Raw genomic sequence first — 7,945 nt, forward strand, 5'->3', positions numbered from 1 at the left:
TTGGTTTATGTTTCATAAGCATTTTTAATTTTATTGCTTAAATCACATTTTCTCGGCGAGCTGAGCGCTTTTTCTGAATTGTGCCGCTCCCGTAACTCTGGTTAGGTTGGCATCGAAAAAAACGCTCTCGGGTGCTTTAGAGTGCCGAGTTTATTACTGCGCATTAAGAAATGACCACCTCCAACGTTTGGTTTATGTTTTATAAGCATTTTTAATTTTATTGCTTAAATCGCATTTTCTCGGCGAGCTGAGCACTTTTTCTGAATTGTGCCGCTCCCGTCACTCTGGTTAGGTTGGCATCGAAAAAAACGCTCTCGGGTGCTTTAGAGTGCCGAGTTTATTACTGCGCATTAAGAAATGACCACCTCCAACGTTTGGTTTATGTTTTATAAGCATTTTTAATTTTATTGCTTAAATCGCATTTTCTCGGCGAGCTGAGCACTTTTTCTGAATTGTGCCGCTCCCGTCACTCTGGTTAGGTTGGCATCGAAAAAAACGCTCACGGGTGCTTTAGAGTGCCGAGTTTATTACTGCGCATCAAGAAATGACCACCTCCAACGTTTGGTTTATGTTTTATAAGCATTTTTAATTTTATTGCTTAAATCGCATTTTCTCGGCGAGCTGAGCACTTTTTCTGAATTGTGCCGCTCCCGTCACTCTGGTTAGGTTGGCATCGAAAAAAACGCTCTCGGGTGCTTTAGAGTGCCGAGTTATTCACTGCGCATGGAGAAATGACCACCTCCAACGTTTGGTTTATGTTTTATAAGCATTTTTAATTTTATTGCTTAAATCGCATTTTCTCGGCGAGCTGAGCACTTTTTCTGAATTGTGCCGCTCCCGTCACTCTGGTTAGGTTGGCATCGAAAAAAACGCTCTCGGGTGCTTTAGAGTGCCGAGTTTATCACTGCGCATGAAGAAATGACCACCTCCAACGTTTGGTTTATGTTTTATAAGCATTTTTAATTTTATTGCTTAAATCGCATTTTCTCGGCGAGCTGAGCGCTTTTTCTGAATTGTGCCGCTCCCGTCACTCTGGTTAGGTTGGCATCGAAAAAAACGCTCTCGGGTGCTTTAGAGTGCCGAGTTTATCACTGCGCATGAAGAAATGACCACCTCCAACGTTTGGTTTATGTTTTATAAGCATTTTTAATTTTATTGCTTAAATCGCATTTTCTCGGCGAGCTGAGCGCTTTTTCTGAATTGTGCCGCTCCCGTAACTCTGGTTAGGTTGGCATCGAAAAAAACGCTCTCGGGTGCTTTAGAGTGCCGAGTTTATCACTGCGCATGAAGAAATGACCACTTCCAACGTTTGGTTTATGTTTTATAAGCATTTTTAATTTTATTGCTTAAATCGCATTTTCTCGGCGAGCTGAGCACTTTTTCTGAATTGTGCCGCTCCCGTCACTCTGGTTAGGTTGGCATCGAAAAAAACGCTCTCGGGTGCTCTAGAGTGCCGAGTTTATTACTGCGCATTAAGAAATGACCACCTCCAACGTTTGGTTTATGTTTTATAAGCATTTTTAATTTTATTGCTTAAATCGCATTTTCTCGGCGAGCTGAGCACTTTTTCTGAATTGTGCCGCTCCCGTCACTCTGGTTAGGTTGGCATCGAAAAAAACGCTCTCGGGTGCTTTAGAGTGCCGAGTTTATTACTGCGCATTAAGAAATGACCACCTCCAACGTTTGGTTTATGTTTTATAAGCATTTTTAATTTTATTGCTTAAATCGCATTTTCTCGGCGAGCTGAGCACTTTTTCTGAATTGTGCCGCTCCCGTCACTCTGGTTAGGTTGGCATCGAAAAAAACGCTCTCGGGTGCTTTAGAGTGCCGAGTTATTCACTGCGCATGAAGAAATGACCACCTCCAACGTTTGGTTTATGTTTTATAAGCATTTTTAATTTTATTGCTTAAATCGCATTTTCTCGGCGAGCTGAGCACTTTTTCTGAATTGTGCCGCTCCCGTCACTCTGGTTAGGTTGGCATCGAAAAAAACGCTCTCGGGTGCTTTAGAGTGCCGAGTTTATCACTGCGCATGAAGAAATGACCACCTCCAACGTTTGGTTTATGTTTTATAAGCATTTTTAATTTTATTGCTTAAATCGCATTTTCTCGGCGAGCTGAGCGCTTTTTCTGAATTGTGCCGCTCCCGTCACTCTGGTTAGGTTGGCATCGAAAAAAACGCTCTCGGGTGCTTTAGAGTGCCGAGTTATTCACTGCGCATGAAGAAATGACCACCTCCAATGTTTGGTTTATGTTTAATAAGCATTTTTAATTTTATTGCTTAAATCGCATTTTCTCGGCGAGCTGAGCGCTTTTTCTGAATTGTGCCGCTCCCGTCACTCTGGTTAGGTTGGCATCGAAAAAAACGCTCTCGGGTGCTTTAGAGTGCCGAGTTATTCACTGCGCATGAAGAAATGACCACCTCCAACGTTTGGTTTATGTTTAATAAGCATTTTTAATTTTATTGCTTAAATCGCATTTTCTCGGCGAGCTGAGCACTTTTTCTGAATTGTGCCGCTCCCGTCACTCTGGTTAGGTTGGCATCGAAAAAAACGCTCTCGGGTGCTTTAGAGTGCCGAGTTTATTACTGCGCATGACCACCTCCAACGTTTGGTTTATGTTTTATAAGCATTTTTAATTTTATTGCTTAAATCGCATTTTCTCGGCGAGCTGAGCGCTTTTTCTGAATTGTGCCGCTCCCGTCACTCTGGTTAGGTTGGCATCGAAAAAAACGCTCTCGGGTGCTTTAGAGTGCCGAGTTTATTACTGCGCATTAAGAAATGACCACCTCCAACGTTTGGTTTATGTTTTATAAGCATTTTTAATTTTATTGCTTAAATCGCATTTTCTCGGCGAGCTGAGCACTTTTTCTGAATTGTGCCGCTCCCGTAACTCTGGTTAGGTTGGCATCGAAAAAAACGCTCTCGGGTGCTTTAGAGTGCCGAGTTTATCACTGCGCATGAAGAAATGACCACTTCCAACGTTTGGTTTATGTTTTATAAGCATTTTTAATTTTATTGCTTAAATCGCATTTTCTCGGCGAGCTGAGCACTTTTTCTGAATTGTGCCGCTCCCGTCACTCTGGTTAGGTTGGCATCGAAAAAAACGCTCTCGGGTGCTCTAGAGTGCCGAGTTTATTACTGCGCATTAAGAAATGACCACCTCCAACGTTTGGTTTATGTTTTATAAGCATTTTTAATTTTATTGCTTAAATCGCATTTTCTCGGCGAGCTGAGCACTTTTTCTGAATTGTGCCGCTCCCGTCACTCTGGTTAGGTTGGCATCGAAAAAAACGCTCTCGGGTGCTTTAGAGTGCCGAGTTTATTACTGCGCATTAAGAAATGACCACCTCCAACGTTTGGTTTATGTTTTATAAGCATTTTTAATTTTATTGCTTAAATCGCATTTTCTCGGCGAGCTGAGCACTTTTTCTGAATTGTGCCGCTCCCGTCACTCTGGTTAGGTTGGCATCGAAAAAAACGCTCTCGGGTGCTTTAGAGTGCCGAGTTATTCACTGCGCATGAAGAAATGACCACCTCCAACGTTTGGTTTATGTTTTATAAGCATTTTTAATTTTATTGCTTAAATCGCATTTTCTCGGCGAGCTGAGCACTTTTTCTGAATTGTGCCGCTCCCGTCACTCTGGTTAGGTTGGCATCGAAAAAAACGCTCTCGGGTGCTTTAGAGTGCCGAGTTTATCACTGCGCATGAAGAAATGACCACCTCCAACGTTTGGTTTATGTTTTATAAGCATTTTTAATTTTATTGCTTAAATCGCATTTTCTCGGCGAGCTGAGCGCTTTTTCTGAATTGTGCCGCTCCCGTCACTCTGGTTAGGTTGGCATCGAAAAAAACGCTCTCGGGTGCTTTAGAGTGCCGAGTTATTCACTGCGCATGAAGAAATGACCACCTCCAATGTTTGGTTTATGTTTAATAAGCATTTTTAATTTTATTGCTTAAATCGCATTTTCTCGGCGAGCTGAGCGCTTTTTCTGAATTGTGCCGCTCCCGTCACTCTGGTTAGGTTGGCATCGAAAAAAACGCTCTCGGGTGCTTTAGAGTGCCGAGTTATTCACTGCGCATGAAGAAATGACCACCTCCAACGTTTGGTTTATGTTTAATAAGCATTTTTAATTTTATTGCTTAAATCGCATTTTCTCGGCGAGCTGAGCACTTTTTCTGAATTGTGCGGCTCCCGTCACTCTGGTTAGGTTGGCATCAAAAAAAACGCTCTCGGGTGCTTTAGAGTGCCGAGTTTATTACTGCGCATTAAGAAATGACCACCTCCAACGTTTGGTTTATGTTTTATAAGCATTTTTAATTTTATTGCTTAAATCGCATTTTCTCGGCGAGCTGAGCACTTTTTCTGAATTGTGCCGCTCCCGTCACTCTGGTTAGGTTGGCATCGAAAAAAACGCTCTCGGGTTCTTTAGAGTGCCGAGTTTATCACTGCGCATGAAGAAATGACCACCTCCAACGTTTGGTTTATGTTTAATAAGCATTTTTAATTTTATTGCTTAAATCGCATTTTCTCGGCGAGCTGAGCACTTTTTCTGAATTGTGCCGCTCCCGTCACTCTGGTTAGGTTGGCATCGAAAAAAACGCTCTCGGGTGCTTTAGAGTGCCGACTTTATCACTGCGCATGAAGAAATGACCACCTCCAACGTTTGGTTTATGTTTTATAAGCATTTTTAATTTTATTGCTTAAATCGCATTTTCTCGGCGAGCTGAGCACTTTTTCTGAATTGTGCCGCTCCCGTCACTCTGGTTAGGTTGGCATCGAAAAAAACGCTCACGGGTGCTTTAGAGTGCCGAGTTTATTACTGCGCATTAAGAAATGACCACCTCCAACGTTTGGTTTATGTTTTATAAGCATTTTTAATTTTATTGCTTAAATCGCATTTTCTCGGCGAGCTGAGCACTTTTTCTGAATTGTGCCGCTCCCGTCACTCTGGTTAGGTTGGCATCGAAAAAAACGCTCTCGGGTGCTTTAGAGTGCCGAGTTATTCACTGCGCATGAAGAAATGACCACCTCCAACGTTTGGTTTATGTTTTATAAGCATTTTTAATTTTATTGCTTAAATCGCATTTTCTCGGCGAGCTGAGCACTTTTTCTGAATTGTGCCGCTCCCGTCACTCTGGTTAGGTTGGCATCGAAAAAAACGCTCTCGGGTGCTTTAGAGTGCCGAGTTTATTACTGCGCATTAGGAAATGACCACCTCCAACGTTTGGTTTATGTTTTATAAGCATTTTTAATTTTATTGCTTAAATCGCATTTTCTCGGCGAGCTGAGCGCTTTTTCTGAATTGTGCCGCTCCCGTCACTCTGGTTAGGTTGGCATCGAAAAAAACGCTCTCGGGTGCTTTAGAGTGCCGAGTTTATTACTGCGCATTAAGAAATGACCACCTCCAACGTTTGGTTTATGTTTTATAAGCATTTTTAATTTTATTGCTTAAATCGCATTTTCTCGGCGAGCTGAGCACTTTTTCTGAATTGTGCCGCTCCCGTCACTCTGGTTAGGTTGGCATCGAAAAAAACGCTCTCGGGTGCTCTAGAGTGCCGAGTTTATTACTGCGCATTAAGAAATGACCACCTCCAACGTTTGGTTTATGTTTTATAAGCATTTTTAATTTTATTGCTTAAATCGCATTTTCTCGGCGAGCTGAGCACTTTTTCTGAATTGTGCCGCTCCCGTCACTCTGGTTAGGTTGGCATCGAAAAAAACGCTCTCGGGTGCTTTAGAGTGCCGAGTTTATTACTGCGCATTAAGAAATGACCACCTCCAACGTTTGGTTTATGTTTTATAAGCATTTTTAATTTTATTGCTTAAATCGCATTTTCTCGGCGAGCTGAGCACTTTTTCTGAATTGTGCCGCTCCCGTACTCTGGTTAGGTTGGCATCGAAAAAAACGCTCTCGGGTGCTTTAGAGTGCCGAGTTATTCACTGCGCATGAAGAAATGACCACCTCCAACGTTTGGTTTATGTTTTATAAGCATTTTTAATTTTATTGCTTAAATCGCATTTTCTCGGCGAGCTGAGCACTTTTTCTGAATTGTGCCGCTCCCGTCACTCTGGTTAGGTTGGCATCGAAAAAAACGCTCTCGGGTGCTTTAGAGTGCCGAGTTTATCACTGCGCATGAAGAAATGACCACCTCCAACGTTTGGTTTATGTTTTATAAGCATTTTTAATTTTATTGCTTAAATCGCATTTTCTCGGCGAGCTGAGCACTTTTTCTGAATTGTGCCGCTCCCGTCACTCTGGTTAGGTTGGCATCGAAAGAAACGCTCACGGGTGCTTTAGAGTGCCGAGTTTATTACTGCGCATTAAGAAATGACCACCTCCAACGTTTGGTTTATGTTTTATAAGCATTTTTAATTTTATTGCTTAAATCGCATTTTCTCGGCGAGCTGAGCACTTTTTCTGAATTGTGCCGCTCCCGTCACTCTGGTTAGGTTGGCATCGAAAAAAACGCTCTCGGGTGCTTTAGAGTGCCGAGTTATTCACTGCGCATGAAGAAATGACCACCTCCAACGTTTGGTTTATGTTTTATAAGCATTTTTAATTTTATTGCTTAAATCGCATTTTCTCGGCGAGCTGAGCACTTTTTCTGAATTGTGCCGCTCCCGTCACTCTGGTTAGGTTGGCATCGAAAAAAACGCTCTCGGGTGCTTTAGAGTGCCGAGTTTATTACTGCGCATTGAGAAATGACCACCTCCAACGTTTGGTTTATGTTTTATAAGCATTTTTAATTTTATTGCTTAAATCGCATTTTCTCGGCGAGCTGAGCACTTTTTCTGAATTGTGCCGCTCCCGTCACTCTGGTTAGGTTGGCATCGAAAAAAACGCTCTCGGGTGCTTTAGAGTGCCGGGTTTATTACTGCGCATTAAGAAATGACCACCTCCAACGTTTGGTTTATGTTTTATAAGCATTTTTAATTTTATTGCTTAAATCGCATTTTCTCGGCGAGCTGAGCGCTTTTTCTGAATTGTGCCGCTCCCGTCACTCTGGTTAGGTTGGCATCGAAAAAAACGCTCTCGGGTGCTTTAGAGTGCTGAGTTTATTACTGCGCATTAAGAAATGACCACCTCCAACGTTTGGTTTATGTTTTATAAGCATTTTTAATTTTATTGCTTAAATCGCATTTTCTCGGCGAGCTGAGCGCTTTTTCTGAATTGTGCCGCTCCCGTCACTCTGGTTAGGTTGGCATCGAAAAAAACGCTCTCGGGTGCTTTAGAGTGCCGAGTTATTCACTGCGCATGAAGAAATGACCACCTCCAATGTTTGGTTTATGTTTAATAAGCATTTTTAATTTTATTGCTTAAATCGCATTTTCTCGGCGAGCTGAGCGCTTTTTCTGAATTGTGCCGCTCCCGTCACTCTGGTTAGGTTGGCATCGAAAAAAACGCTCTCGGGTGCTTTAGAGTGCCGAGTTATTCACTGCGCATGAAGAAATGACCACCTCCAACGTTTGGTTTATGTTTAATAAGCATTTTTAATTTTATTGCTTAAATCGCATTTTCTCGGCGAGCTGAGCACTTTTTCTGAATTGTGCCGCTCCCGTCACTCTGGTTAGGTTGGCATCGAAAAAAACGCTCTCGGGTGCTTTAGAGTGCCGAGTTTATTACTGCGCATGACCACCTCCAACGTTTGGTTTATGTTTTATAAGCATTTTTAATTTTATTGCTTAAATCGCATTTTCTCGGCGAGCTGAGCGCTTTTTCTGAATTGTGCCGCTCCCGTAACTCTGGTTAGGTTGGCATCGAAAAAAACGCTCTCGGGTGCTTTAGAGTGCCGAGTTTATCACTGCGCATGAAGAAATGACCACTTCCAACGTTTGGTTTATGTTTTATAAGCATTTTTAATTTTATTGCTTAAATCGCATTTTCTCGGCGAGCTGAGCACTTTTTCTGAATTGTGCCGCTCCCGTCACTCTGGTTAGGTT

Source organism: Syngnathus typhle, unplaced genomic scaffold, assembly GCF_033458585.1.
Source record: "Syngnathus typhle isolate RoL2023-S1 ecotype Sweden unplaced genomic scaffold, RoL_Styp_1.0 HiC_scaffold_31, whole genome shotgun sequence".
In the NCBI taxonomy this organism is placed as follows: Eukaryota; Metazoa; Chordata; class Actinopteri; order Syngnathiformes; family Syngnathidae; genus Syngnathus; species Syngnathus typhle.